The following is a 15801-nucleotide window of genomic DNA, read 5'->3' as shown; positions in this document are numbered from 1 at the left end:
TTCATGGCACAATCAAGGGGGTGGCCAAGGTCCCTGGAGGCACCTTGACTGAGGGACACAGTTTGAATGAAATTGAAGAATTTGAGGAATTGTGAAAGCGTGCAAACATTCTGTCAGGGCAGAAACTGAGAGTGAATGCACACGCCAACCCAACTATGCCCTTTTCCACAACGTGGACTCCCCCAGCTTCTAATCTTAGCTCCTTCTTGGGACTCAAAGTATATCAATATCTCCAAAGCTTACTTCTTAATATCTGTTACCTCTGCTTCTTATTCACCCCTCTGTGTGTCTGATAATGGCACATGTACTCTCCCATCCTGTATTAGCTGGTTCTGATTCATTTTTCTTTCTCTGCTTGGGAGTCCTCGCTACCTTCCCCAGCCTCTGGCTAACACACAGAGCAAAACAGCATCAGCGTGATGCTACAATATACCAGAATAGTGGCAGAAGGCAGATTATGGAGAGAACAACGAGTAAGAATCACAGGTATTCAAGACATATGAAAGCTTGCCCTACAACTAGGCAAAAGGTGCTTATGAAGAAGGACTAGAAAACATAGATTAGCCTGGACCAAAATGGAGAGTGGCACATGGCTATAGAACCCCAAAGTAGGTTAAAACTGTGTTGTCCTCTCCAGATATCTGACTAAGATTTATGCAAGTTTACATACACATTTTTTCTCAATGTTCAAATGCCTTAATAAATAATCTTGCCACTTTAAACAATAAGCAAGTTTTTGTTTTGTTTTGTTTTGTTTTTGGAGAGAAAGGCTCACTCTGTTGCCCAGGCTGGAGTGCAGTCGTGCAATCTTAGCTCACTGCAATGTCTGCCTCCCGGGTTCAAGCAATTCTTTTGCCTCAGCCTCTCAAGTAGCTGGGACTACAGGCACCTGCCACCACACCTAGCTAATTTTTGTAGTTTTAGTAGAGATGGGGTTTCACCATGTTGGCTGGGCTGGTCTCAAACTCCTGACCTCACATGATCCACCTGCCTCAGCCTCCCTAATTGCTGAGATTATAGGTGTGAGCCACCACACCCGGCCTAAACAAGTGTTAATTTTGGTTTAATCACAATAAATAGAACCTGAGAAGGTATGTGATAGCCACATGATAAATAAGGTTTATTTATATAATAATAATTTAGATCTTAAAAGGACCAAGCCAATTCTGTATCCACTTGCACAGAGGTATCTCAGTGATGTGACCTTCCTAAAATTTTCATCAAGTTGCTTCCCTGCCCTGCTTAAAAGATCTCCAACAGCTCCCCATGGCTTCTGGGAATCAGTCACTTTCAGAGTGTAGAGTAGCTTCACATCCCAGGTTTCCCCAGACAGTCTCAGTTCACACTAACTATCTTGTCAAAATTACTTACAGCTTTCACTTTCACCCTAAAAAGCAGAGCAGTTTGGATATAAATCATATAGTCATCACAAACTTAAAGACTTTAATATCTCATAACTGTTCAGCCTCATATCCTGCTATTCCTTCAAAACTCCTTCAGATGTGTGGAACGTGTCATAATTTTGGAACACATCAAGTAGTTCCATTTCTGTATTCTTTTTATTGCACAACGTGCACTATTTTCACAGCCTTTTAAGTCTTCTTTTACAGCCTTAACCCTATACCCATTTATCCACCTGGAAAGCTCCAGCTTACCCTTGAAATCCTAGATCAGGTGCTACCCTCACTAAAGGCCTTGTTCACGCCTGGAGAATAAGCTTTTCATTCCTGGTCTGTGAACACACACCTCACACACACCTCCAGTGTAGCATCTGTGGCATTTTACTGTACGTGTAGGTTTATCTATGTCCCTCATCAGACTCGGATCTTTGAGAATATGTTTAAATATGTCCAAAAGAACACATTTATGAGCTCAGCCTCCTCCAAGAAAAATCCTAGTCCTATTCCAGCACTGCCCATCTCAAAGAACAGAAACAAGAGCTTCTGCTGAAAAAGTCGGAAACCAGCTATCATTCTTGACTCTTCCCTCTCACCCACCTTCTCCCACTTCACCCTATCACAAAATTTTAGATTTTACCTTCTGAATCCTCACTTCTGTTATCTCCACCAAAGTCCAAGCAACAGTCATCTCTTATATAGACTGAATCTATAGCATTCTAACCAGGCTGGCTGCAGATATTCTCACCATTCTCAACATTTCAGTCAGAGTGTTCTTTTTGAAAATAAAAAACTTTACTATTACTTCTGTTTAAATTCTAGCAATTATTTGCCATTAATCTAATGATGGAGATGCAAATTCTGAGCTCAACCTGCCAATGTCTATTCATCAAAAATACCTGGCTTTATCTACTCAATGCCTGTTTATCCTTGAACTCTCAGCTCAAGTATCACCTTCTCAAGGAAGACATTTTCTGACTTCCCTGAGTCAAATCTCCCTATTATAGACTTTCTACCACTATTTGAGCGTTTATTTCATTGCATATGTTAATATCACTTTTATCACCTAGATACAGTTCACAAGCTAGACTGTACACTTATTATTATTATTATTATTATTATTATTATTATTATTATTATTATTTGAGTAGGGGTCTTGCTTGTTCAGCCAGGCTGGAGTACAGTGCTATAAGCATAGCACACTGCAACCTTGAACTCTTGGGCTCAAGCGATCCTCCTGCCTCAGCCTCTCAAGTAGAAATTATGCAGGATTTTTTACCCCTTAGCTCAGCTAGGTGCAGGTTCTTGTCTCACAACCAGTAAAAATTAGGCACACAGACACCAGAGACTGAGTGGAGTAGAGCTTATTTATTTTATTTTATTTATTTATTTTGAGACAGAGTCTCGCTCTGTCACCCAGGCTGGAGTGCAGTGGTGCGATCTCGGCTCATGGCAACCTCTGCCTTCCGGGTTCAATCACCTCTCAATTCTCCTACCTCAGCCTCCTGAGTAGCTGGGACCACAGGCGCCCGCCACCACGCCTGGCTAATTTTTTGTATTTTTAGTAGAGACGGGGTTTCACCGTGTTAGCCAGGATGGTCTTGATCTCCTGACTTTGTGATCTGCCTGCCTCAGCCTCCCAAAGTGCTGGGATTACAGGTGTGAGCCACTGTACCCGGTCCTGGAGTAGAGTTTATTAAGCGAAAGAAAAGCTGTCAGCAAAGAGTGGGGACCTGAAAGCAGGGTCCTTGTTGCCTCCTTCACAGTCGAATACAAGGGCTTTTACATATAACCTGATGGGGCTGGGTTCCCTATTTGTATAAGGCATGAATTCCTGGTGGCACAACCCCATTCCCCCAGTGCACATGAGAGACCATAGTCAGCTGTGGGCATGTTTAGGCAAGCTCCTGTGCAAGTTGCCTTATTTGCACAAAACACAGGTTGGAGGTTCTCCGGGAACCCTTTCCTTATTATTTGCCTAAAGCAGGCTGACTGATTCCTTTCAGTGAGGACTGCAGGCATGCACCACCATGCCCAGCTAAGTTTTAAAAATATTTTTTAGAGACATGGGTCTTACTATGTTGCCCAGGCTGGTCTCAAACTCCTGGCCTCAAGTCATTCCCTCATCCCAGCCTCCTGAATCCCTAGGGACTGTATACTTCACAAAAGCAGGATCCATTTCTGGTTTTTCTCACTACGCTACCCAAAACCCTAGTCATAGTAAATACATATGTGTAAATGATCGAATGATGACTGAATGAATGAGAGTCTTGCTTGTCTTTATAGCCTCAGTGGTAAGGATGATACCTAGAACTTAGAAACAGATAAGTAAATAGGAAGCATCTTTCATGTATTTTATATTTTCTTTGGATAAGTGTTTAATTATACTATTTACTTTTTTATCAAGGGAAAAGTGAGTTTGTTCTGTCTTGTTTGGTTTGGAAGAGTTCAAAGAAGGGAATTAAACTTTCGCTACATTTTCTTTTTTCTTCCCTCAGGTCCTTTTATTTCTAAGCCATGCTCTAGTACATAATACTTTGCTTTCGTCTTTTGGCTATTAAAATTACACCTCAGGCGGGTTAGGTGAGGAGCTGTGATAGTTTCAATTGACGCCCAACCTCCCCCGCCAAAGAAATAGCAGATGGGGCTTTGAATTATTTCATGAAGACCTGAATTATCTGAAACAGATAGTATAAACTCTTCTACTGAGTTTACTGAAGTAGTATAAACAACTTCAGGGGTCAGAGAATATAAATGAATGAAATTTGAGGGTGTAAAAGAGTGCATGTCCTATTTAAAGTCACTCAGATTCCCAGTTGGTTTTAACTCTGGTATGGTCAGAGAACAACATGTTATTAATGTATAATGGAAGGTTGTAGTGTGCTACCCTTATCTCGTATACCATGGATAATATTTTTATAGCTTGACTTAATTTGTTTTAAATCTCCAAGCTGAATAGTAACAAATTATTTAGACTGTCAAGTTAAAATATAGATATATGTATGTTTATTATAAGTTAAAATATAGATATATATGCACACACACATATGTTGTGTGTGTATTTAAAAATATAACTCCAGTTCCCTAACACTGTGCTTTAAATGAAGTGTTGCGTTGGAAAAATAAACCCTAAAGTGTAATTCTATACTTGTTAATGGGTTGATGAGATGTTCGATTTAATTGGCTTTCTTCATGTTGTGCTTCTGGTGTCAGGGAAAAGATAGTTCTTACTGTCAATTTCTTCCTAATTTATCTCATGTTGAATGCTCTGCCAATTTAGCTATTCAATTACAGCAATATTCATTTTTCTTACTTACAGGAGTTTAACTCTGGAATGACCTGCATATTTGAAATAGAGGATTAAATCAGAGTCAATTATGTTGCTCATGGTTATGGAGGACAGGGATATTATGATAAATGAAATCTGCTTGTAATCCAGAAAGCTTCATTTTAGGCACATGCATCACAATTTTACTAGAGTGACTTTTATTAGTCTTGCCAACAAGAAGCAAATAGTCAGTACATTTCCTTCTTCAATATGTCACTTATTAAACATGCAAAAGGGCAGCATGCTGGCCAGTGTGGGAGGAGCAGGAAGAAATGGAGAGGCCGAAGGTCCAGTGTACCATGCTGTAATTAGTCTGTTCTCACACTGCTAATAAAGACATACCCAAGTCTGGGTAATTTATAAAGGCAAGAGGTTTAATTGACTCACAGTTCAGCATGGCTGGGGAAGCCTCAGGAAACTTACATGGTGGAAGGGAAAGCAAACACATCCTTCTTCACATGCCAACAACATGGAAAAGTGCTGAGCAAAAGGGGGAAAAGCCCTTTATATAACCATAAGAACTCATGAGAACTCACTCACTATCATGAGAATGGCATGAGGGTAACCGCCCCCATGATTCAATTACCTCCCACCAGGTCCTCTCAGAACATGTGGGGATTATGGGAACTACCATTCAAGATGAGATTTGGGTGAGGACACAGCCAAACCATATCACATGTACATACCAAAGTCAGCTTAAGAAGATAAAAATTAGTCATTTATTTGTTTTACTTTATTTGATTTGTTTAAATGAAAACAAATGAATGTAACATTTATTCTAGCAGAAATACTGAAGGATTCCTATGAAATTCTTATTTCTTACCTATTAAAAGGTATAACTTATTATGAAGATAAAAACAGACATTCATTTATTCTTACAGGTAAGGAAATTACAATGGAAATCAGAGACAAAATGGGGAAAAAAGGTAAGTTCTAAAATGTAGCCAAGTGAGAACGAGGGGAAAAATTAAAAGCTGGTTTCTACCAAACCAAATTTTTCTATAAGTTATCATACTACCAAGAAACAGAAAGCACATTGAAATGGGATTATGTTTGAAGATGTTTGAGTGCTATTAAAAAATTAGGTGGTAGTTGGAAAGGAAAAAGGGACCAAAAAAGGGTTCTTTTTCAATGTTTTTGTCTTTTGAGATAGGTGATATTAGAACATGTTTACATACTAATAGTAATGATCTAATAGAAGAAGAGAAATTGCTCAACAGGGAGAAGTAATAATTTCCAGAACGAAGGTCCAATAAGTTGAGTGAGAATAGAGCACAGAACACGAGTGAAGAAGGAGTTGCATTTTATATGAACAAGAATTCATTCATAATGTGACTGACCATGCAACCAAGACAGCTCCTCTTCCCCATCAGACAACTATTGTTTACAGCTGTCTTTCTCCCAGGTAGGGCCATGAGATTGATTCCCACAGAGGGAATAAAGAAAGAAAGTATCACCTCTGAGCTGAAGCAGTTATGCCTTCTCCACCATCTTTTGCCTCTATGGTGATCACAGAAGCCACATGTTGCAGATGACCTCACATCAAGAAAGTGATCTGAATCTCTAAAGCATTGCTTGAAGAGAAGCTGTTCAGGAAAGCCACATGACCAGGAACAGATGCATGGACTTCAAGTGAGTGATAAGCAAACTATCATGGGAGAAGCCAGTGAGATGCTGAGCATTTTCTCTCAGCAGTCAACCTACCTTAGTGAGTATTCACAAGATGAAAAGCTGTAAGTGTGCTAGGGACACAAATGGATTGTTAGATTTCATAGAAAGAAGACTGGGGTAGCTTCTAAATGTGTGTTTTTTAAAATGGCCCAAGTTTATAAGCTAGGAAGGAGGGAAAGGAGAGTTTGGTATAGGATGTTTGAGTAGGAAAGCAGGCATGTATTTGTCATTTTGGCGAATGAGAAAGTGAACATACTGAGGAGTTTAGTAGACATGCTGGATAGTGGCAACATCCGATCTGAGATTTGAGATCACAAATTTAATATGTCTAACATTGGTTGAAAGACATTCTAGTTAAGCATACAAACAAACACAAGCTTGTTTTAGAACAAAGGTAAAGAATTCAAACTTCATCTAATTACACTCTGATGAATAAAAAGAGATTATAAGATATTTAAAGAGGGAAGAGCAGGACAATTTCAGATGGATCAAGCAAGGCTGAGCAAGGGACAATGGCTTTTGCTGCTGTAAATAGCACTATGGCACAACAGGAGAATCAACGAGGGGAGAAACTGGTGCAGCAGTTTTGAAATATCTACAGAAGACTTGACAACAATACCTGAATGAGGACAATACCTCTGGTTTACTGAATGTTGATCATGTGCCCAACAGTACATTAAGTCGTTACATACCAAGATATGTAATCTTCACTATAAATCTGTGAGGGAAATATTGATTTTATGTCCTTATTTTAAATGTGAAGAAAAAAGGACCCATTACAGTGAAGAGATTTGCCCAATGGTGCACAATTAGAAAATGGCAGAGCGAGATTCAATTACACACAATCAGATTCCAGAACCAACTGCTTCCCCAAAGCTCTAGCTTCCCCAAAGCTCTAGTTTCCCCAAAGCTCTAGTTCCCTCCCTACAGAGGGCCTTTTGCTAAGACACCAGGTGCTTACATTTTTATTAAGTCACTACTCTGAGGCCCAAGGGAGCTGAGGAAATTGAGAGCATGCAAGAGAAACGGTGCTTCCGCTGGTGTTTTCACCAAATAAATTAAAATTTAACCTTAAAAAAATTATTAAAAAGCACAAAAGATGCTGATACCATTCAAAATTCTTGATACCAAGAATTTTGAAAAGAAAAACTGCTTATGAAGTACCTTTTTTATAATAAAGAAATTATATTTAATCTATGTGGGCTTGCTCTTTAGTCAAAATACACTTCTGTCTCCTACTCAGTCTCCTTCCACTGCTTTAAAGCAATTTACTTTGTTATGTCAATTTTAATGTAAAATGATTTGCTTTAGATTCATTTCTTGGGAATTAACTACACAAGAAATGTTCTCTAAGATCAGCTGCATGTCTTCTGTCAAACAAATTTCAATCGTGAAAATTTCAAGGAATTTTGGTAAAAAAGTTTTTAGTATCCAAAGTTAAAATGGACATTATGGCCTTAATCACCATCCATGAGAACAATTCACATGTACAAAAATAATTGCACTATCAAATTAGTTTCCTCTAGTTTTGGTACCATCTTCTATCAGATTTTTTTTTCTTGAAAGAATTAAAATTTCAGTATCACCCTTCCCATTCTGTCTTCCATAGCTATAATTATTTTTATCATCTATATCCTCTATTGTTTCCCAGTTGAATTAATCAAGTAAATTGTATTAACTGAGACCACTAGGGTCCTCCTCAAACTCCTCAATTTAATGACTACAGGGAGAGTAGAAAATAAAGCTATTTAAAAATGGCATTTCCTTTAGCATCTAACATACAGAAGATATATGTATAAAATCAATGTAAGTGATAGCAATATCTTGAAATATTTCAGTTGCTTGAAGAATGGGGTAGTATATTTGTTTCCTATTGCTCCTATAACAAATTATCGCAAATTTAGTGGCTTGAAACAACAGGAATTTATCTTGCATTTCTTAAGGTCAGAAGTCCAAAATCCATTTCAGTGGGCTAAAATTGAGATGTCTATAGTGCTACATTCCTTCTGGAGCCTCTGGGAGAGGATCATTTTTCTTACTTTTTCCAGCGTCTAGAGGACACCTACGTTCCTAGCCTCAATGCCTCACTCTCCACATTTAAAGCCAGTAGTGTACCATCATTTCTCCTTCCTGACCTCTGCTTCCATCCTTACATTTTCTCCCTCTGACTGATCCTGCCTCCCTCTTACAAAGACCATTGTGATGACATTAGGGACATTTGAATAATCCAGGATAATCTGCCTATGTCAAAATTCTTCAAATAATCACATCTGCAAAATTCCTTTGCCCTGTGAGATGGCTGAATTTATATGTCAACCTGACTAGGCTAAGGGATGCCCAGATAGCTGATAAAATTTTATTTCTGGGTGTGCCTGTAAAGGTGTTTGCGAAAGAGATTTGTATTTGAATTTGTAGATCCGGTAAAGAAGATCCACCCTCACCAGTATAGGTGGGTATCATACAATCCTCTGAGGGCCTGAATACGAAAACAAAACAAAACAACCACACACACACACACAAAAAAAAAAAAAAACAGAGGAAGAATGAGTTTACTCTCTTTCTTCTTGAGGTGGAATCCATCTATTCCTACCCTCAGACATTGGAGCTCCTGGTTCTCAGACCTTCAGACTTTGGGAGTTACACTAGGAAACCCTCATCTGATTCTCAGGCCCACAGACTCAAATGGAATTATACCACTGGCTTTCCTGGTTTTCCAGCTTGCAGATGATAGATTGTGAAATTTCTCAGCCTCCATAATTGCATGAGCCAATTCTTATAATAAATCTTTACATGTATACACAAATACACACAACACAAACACACACATATGCATTACATGTACATATCTGTGTGTGTTTATATATAGATGTAGTGAGAGAGAGAGAGAGAAGAGAGAAAGAGAGAGAGAACTTGCTGGTTCCAATTCTCTGGAGAACCCCGCTCAATACATCATGTAAGGTAACACATTCACAGGTTCCAGAGATTAGAATGTGCACATCTTTGAGGGGCCAGTATTCTGCCTACCACAGGTAGTGGAATGGAAAAGCAGCTAGGAATCAGAAGAGCTGGGTTCTGGTTCCTGTTTTGACATTTAAATAACTAGATATTCTAGGAGTACAGAAGTCGACATGACTGGTACACCACCACACTCACCCTGCTGCCCAGACATTCCATTTTACATCAGAGAAATCAAGACCCACAGAGGGTCCCTGAGTTGCTCGAAGCCAAAACCTAAAAGTAGCAGAAGTGAAATACAACACAGGTTCTGAGCTCCTTGCCAGTGCCCCTCCTGCTGTATCACACTGACAAGTGACTTTTTGCACCTAACACATGCCCACAGAGAGAATCAAATGAGACTGCACAAGTGAAAGTCTTTTGCCTTTATGAAATGCTCTACTACAGGAGACATTCTTATTACTTTCACAGTATAAACAAAGCACTATTAAACAACGTTAGGTCTCTTTTCTCCCAATCAGTAAAGACCAAAGGCTTGAGAGGAGAAAACATAGAAAGTAAACATTTTGTGCTTGAAGTAAGGGAAAATAAAGTTAGGCCCAGGAGTTTTACTGAGGGCCAGTCAAAATTCCCCTTCACTCTCAAAAAGAAATGTTAAATTCAGCATCAAATTGATTACTTGCTAAATGCTTAGATATTTAGAGAGGAAAAGGATAATAGGAGGGGAAACATCAGCTTTCCACTCAGTATCTGCTCTGCTGACTCACATGTCCATTTGCAGAGACGAAAATTCTCAACTGAGCTTCAAACATGTTTAGGATTTCTTGCAAAAATTAAATTGCTCCTACAACTCATGGAATTCTATCTAACATAGGATTGCTTCAAGGGCAAGCTTGACCTATTAGCAGATGGGAGCACAGCTGATGAAATAAAGTGATTAATACTTACATTTAATGGAATAAATTCAACAACCCAATGATGATGGAAGACCTACCTACTGGCTCCACTGCAGCTTGTAAACATGGCCTTCAAATCTTGAGGCAGCTTTTGAACAGAACGGCCTTTTAGAGAAAGCTAATGTGCTGAACTGAGGGAAAGGCAAATGGGGTTCACTCAAGAGCTTCATCTCTGAAATGACTACATTACATAACGGAAAGTAAATTCTCAAAGTTTGGTGGCTGGGTAGGAGGGAGGTCCACCAGTTTCTTATAGTTGAAGTTTGGTTAAAACAAAAATCCCACAGGTCCTATGAGTCATTTGTTAAGAAGAGAAAGTCTTTCCTGTAGACCTTACTAAAGGTTTGATGTTGGGAACTAATTTAGCAGCTTTGGCAAATCGTTTTAATGACAAAAAAGCATGAATTAGTTTCAGAGAATGGTATGGACTCTATTTTCCAAGTTTGGAGGTTTTGAAGCTATCGTGGCCTCGTGTTAGAAAGTAGGTCATGCCTGTGTCTCCGTGTTCTTATTGATAGATACCAAAATGTGTAAGTCCCAGCTGGCAAAAGCAAACTGAATTAGCTTCAGAATGTTACCTAAACATCACCAAGTGCTACAGACTGAATGCTTGTGTCTCCTCAAAGTTCAAATGTACCCCATTAATCTCCCCTAAGGACGGGGTTTTAGGAGATAAAGCCTTTAGGAGGTTATTAGATCACGAGGGAGAAGGCATCACAAATAGAGAAAGTGCTCTTATAAAAAGAATTCCAGTAGTCTCCCTTGCCCCTTCCACCACGTGAGGACACAGTGAGAAGGTGGCCATCTGTGAATCTGCTGCTGTCTTAATCTTGAACTTCCAAGTCTTCTGAAATGTAAGAAATCAATTTATATTATTCATAAGCCATTCAGTCCATAGTATTTTTATACAGCAGCCCAAATGGACTAAGAAACCAGGAGACTGGGAATAGAAGTGGAGGTAAGTTTGTTTTTTTTTTTTTGAGACAGAGTCTCGCTCTGTTGCCCAGGCTGGAGTGCAGTGGTGCAACCTCAGCTTACTGCAACCTCTGCCTCCCAGGTTCAAGCAATCCTCCTGCCTCAGCCTCCCAAGTAGCTGGGAATACAGGTGCCCACCACCACTCCCGGCTAATTTTTTGTATTTTTAATAGAGACAGGGTTTCACTGTGTTAGCCAGGATAGTCTCAATCTCCTGACCTCTTGATCCTCCTGCCTTGGCCTCCCAAAGTGCTGGGATTACAGGCGTGAGCCACTGTGCCCGGTCGGCAACTTCTGTATGGTAATAAGCCCTCTACAGTTCTCTGCCTATCAGAATCTCAGCATCCTAATATTGAAACCCTGTGAATGCAAGCCTGGATCAGCTGGAGATTTCCCTACTATGCAATGCTACAACTGACACTGAGGAGTTAATCTGATGAGATCTGCCAAACTTAGCGTGCTCTGCTTGATTTTGGTGTCTTGCAGTTGTTTTTTTCCATGAAACTGAAGGCTGCAGTAGCTGAAGGCTATGCTGCTGAACACTGTAACTTAACCTTCCTTGGGTACCTTATAGATAACCTTTTTAAGTCACCATGGTAACAATCACTTAAGTTGTTTTTTAGGAGCTTGGGGGTAGCTCCCGTCCAGGTCAAACTGGTTGAGACCACTGACCCTTCAACTGGGGCTGTGGAAATACCTGAGTGGTGGCCTTTTGACCTCACAGACACAAATACTTCACCCTCTCATGCTAATGCTGCCATTTTCTGAAAAATATATCCCATGAAATGCCATGAACACAATGTTTGTATAGACCACTGATTACTTCATTTTTCTCACTGCCAGTCACCTTTCTCTATGTCTTAGACCACCCCACTTCTGTAAACCATAAATATCCCTAAGCCCTATCTTTAGGAAGGTGGATTTGAAACCTGTTCTCCTGCCTCCTTGCTTGGCGGCCTCATGAATAATCCCTACCTCGTTTGCAAACTCTGTCATCTCAGTGATTAGCTTGCTATGAGTGGGAAGAATGAACCAGGTTCAATAATGCAACTAGTCAATTGGTAAAATGTGCTTTACTTCTCCTTTGCTACAACTAACATACACACATGCACACGCCCCTATGCAATTTTATTGGTCTTTAGCAATGCATCCTCCATCTTCTTCAGTTGTGGAGGTGACAAAATAAACAGTAGAATATTCTAAATCTTTTCTAGTTGGCATTGAATTGCAATGAGAAGGCTGCTCTCAACTGAGCACATTGTCACCTGAACACTCACAAACACGCACACACTCCCATATACACTGCCGCTCTGGCAAGACTTTGGCAATGGCTTGGTTCCCCTCCTGCCAGCAGTCAGAATCCAAATAGATAGTACAGTGGAAGCCATGGACAATTCCCAAAGTGGAGAATCTGACCTCAAAGCACTGTAAATGGACTGATTCTTCATTCTGAGAATACAGATACCATAATAATACATGTTTATACAGTTTAAGAATGTCCCGGCTTACACAACCTAACCATAGTCAAAACACCAAAGCAGTACAGGTATGGTTCAAGTAACCAAAGGAAAGTCAATGTTCTATGCAGTCTTGGCCAGGCACGGTGGCTCACGCCTGTAATCCCAGCACTTTGGGAGGCCAAGGTGGGTGGATCGCCTGACATCAGGAATTCGAGACAAGCCTGGCCAACATGGTGAAATCCCGTCTCTACTAAAAATACAAAAATTAGCCAGGTGTGGTGGCAGGTGCCTGTAATCCCAGATAGTCGGGAGACTGAGGTAGGAGAACTGTTTCAACTCAGGAGGCAGAGGTTTCAGTGAGCTGAGAACACATCACTGCACTCCAGCCTGGGTGACAGAATGAGACTCCATCTCAAACAAAAAAAAAATGTTCTGTGCAGTCTCGACTGGTATATTTCATGACAAATCATTGGGCACAGATCCCTTAAATTCACAATTGTTAAATTTCTAATTATTCCCTGAGTGAAGAGAAGCTCTTCTCCCCGCATGGAAACTCATCACTTCTCTTTCTTGTATGGACTTCTGTAGAACATGAAGATGGAATGTGGTCTACATACACACAGAGCTCAGTGTTCTCCACCCATCCTCTTTTCCTTGCAAGACCTGCCTAATTCGTTTTAGGATTGTTTTGAGGATACTTATTTTAGGGAACCATCTGTAGGCTTAATCTCTCCATAGTCTAAAAGTTCAGGCAGCATTTTTGAATTGAAAGTCAAAAACTCAAAGGTGCTTGTGATAAACTCATATCCCTAAAGATAAGTCTAGGTAAACAGTTCTCAATGGGGGTAAATTTGCTCATCAGGGAACACTTGGCAGTATCTGAGGACATGTTTAATGTCACGCTAGAGGGAGAAAGCTCCTGGCACCTAACGGGTTGTGGCCAGGGGTGCTGCTAATCATGCTACAATGCACAGGATGGCCCCCACAACAAGGAATTACCCAGCCAAAAATGTGAACAGTGCCAATGCTGAAAAACCCTTAGCGCAGTTGTATGTCACCACAGAGAGAAAAACCTTCAAGAGTAAAGAAGAGAAAGATCATCAAGGTCTCTGCTCCTGTATTTGATGTGTCACTGGATTTGTTTACTATTGCTGCTGTTAACAAGCTACCACAAACTTGGTGGCTTAAAACAACACAAATGTATTATCTTACAGTTCTAGAGGTAAGTTAAAACATGCCTCACTGGGCTGAACTCAAGCTTATTGCAGGGCTTTATTCCTTCCAGAGGCCCTGGCAGAAAATTCACTTCCTTGATTCTGGAAGCTGCCTGTAAACCTTGGATGAGGGCCTGCTTTCATCTTCTAAGGTGGCAATGGCCAGTAAAGTCCTATGGTGCCATCACTCTGGCATTTGAAAGCACCTTTGTAATCACATTGAGCCATCCAGAAAATCCAGTATAATCTTATTTTAAGGTCAGCTGATTAGCAACCTCAACTCTATCTGCAAACTTAATTCACCCTTATACCTATGTCCATATTCATTTTCTGGGGATTAGAACATGTATATCTTTGGGGTGAGGATCTGTTTTTCTGCCTGCCACAGTCACTGATTTGTAAGGAACCTAGGTGACTTCTATGCTGGCTCAGAAGAAGCAAATTACACAATATCATAAAAGCATCTGAACATTCATAACACTGAACTAGGAAATTTATATTTCATTTTTTCTCTTAATATTGAGAATACAGTGCCTGACCACCCAAAGACCTGAGTGAAAGGTAACAAGTAAAAATGGTTCAAGGTCACAAAGACACTAGATTATCAACAGTGGAATCCCGTAATCTCAGTTTCTCAAAATGCCTCTCTGCCTGTAGCCTGATCTCTCACTCCGCTTTTGCTAAGCAGCCCTGTGCTTCTGCACAGTTGTGCTGTCTCCTGCATCAGTATTTCTCCTCGTGCCCTTCCTTCTCCTTACGTGTCTATTCTGTCATTGGTATTTTCGATATCCATCACTGGCAATTTAACAATCCACCAACCTCCTTCTCCTTTATGCAACTCCCCACCTATATCAACACAATTCTTCTTCCTTAACTTCCTCATAGCTCTTGTTGTCATCCATCATATTAGAATATAAGCGTCTAGTGGGAAAAGAGAATGGAGGCTATTTTGTTAAGTGTCATGCATAGTATCAATTAACAAATATTTGTTAAAATAAATGGAATGGGATTTGTTGTTTCCTTTTATTTTTACTGAGATAAAATATATGTAATATATTATTTACCTTTTCACTATTTGGAAGTGTACAATTCGATGGCATTAATTATATTCATAATGCTGTGCATCTGTACTCAAGACTTTTTCATTATTCCCAACATAAAATCTACACCCAATAAACAATAATTCCCACTCCTCCCTTCCCCGTAGCCTCATGTAACCTCCATTCTGTTCTCTGTCTCTATGAATTTGTTTATTATAGGCATCTCCTGCAAGTGGAATCATACAATATGTGTTCTTCCATGTCTGGCTTATTTCACTAAGCATAATGTTTTCGAGGCCCATTCATGTTGTATATTTATCACAATTTCATTCTTTGAATTACTAGTATTAATTGCATATATCACATTTCGTTTATCCATTCATTTGTTGATGGGCACTTGGATTATTTTTACCTTTTGACTGTTGGTAATAATGCTGCTATGATCATTAGTATAGAGATATCTGTTCAATTCCTTGCTTTCAATTCTTTTTGGATATATACCTAGGAGTGAAATTACTGAGTCCTGTGGTAGGGTGGTTCTATGTTTAACTTTTTGAGAAACTGCCAAACTGTTGACAGTTGGCTGCAATATTTTACAAATGAAAACAAAAATATTTTTCTTATTGATACACAGATTTTAAACTCAAAGCAATTGCTTTGTTGTACCGATTTACAATATTTTTAGAATCAGGAAAATGTGTCATTTGATTTGACCTTTTGCTCTCAAAGATAATGGGTGGCAAAATGTGTCTTTTAAAATGTTAAAATTTTTAGAATTTATGAATACATGATAATTTCCTAAAAT

Source organism: Hylobates moloch, unplaced genomic scaffold (assembly GCF_009828535.3).
Source record: "Hylobates moloch isolate HMO894 unplaced genomic scaffold, HMol_V3 SCAFFOLD_18, whole genome shotgun sequence".
In the NCBI taxonomy this organism is placed as follows: domain Eukaryota; kingdom Metazoa; phylum Chordata; class Mammalia; order Primates; family Hylobatidae; genus Hylobates; species Hylobates moloch.
The sequence above is the reverse complement of the archived record's forward strand: the minus strand, read 5'-3'. Positions refer to the sequence as shown.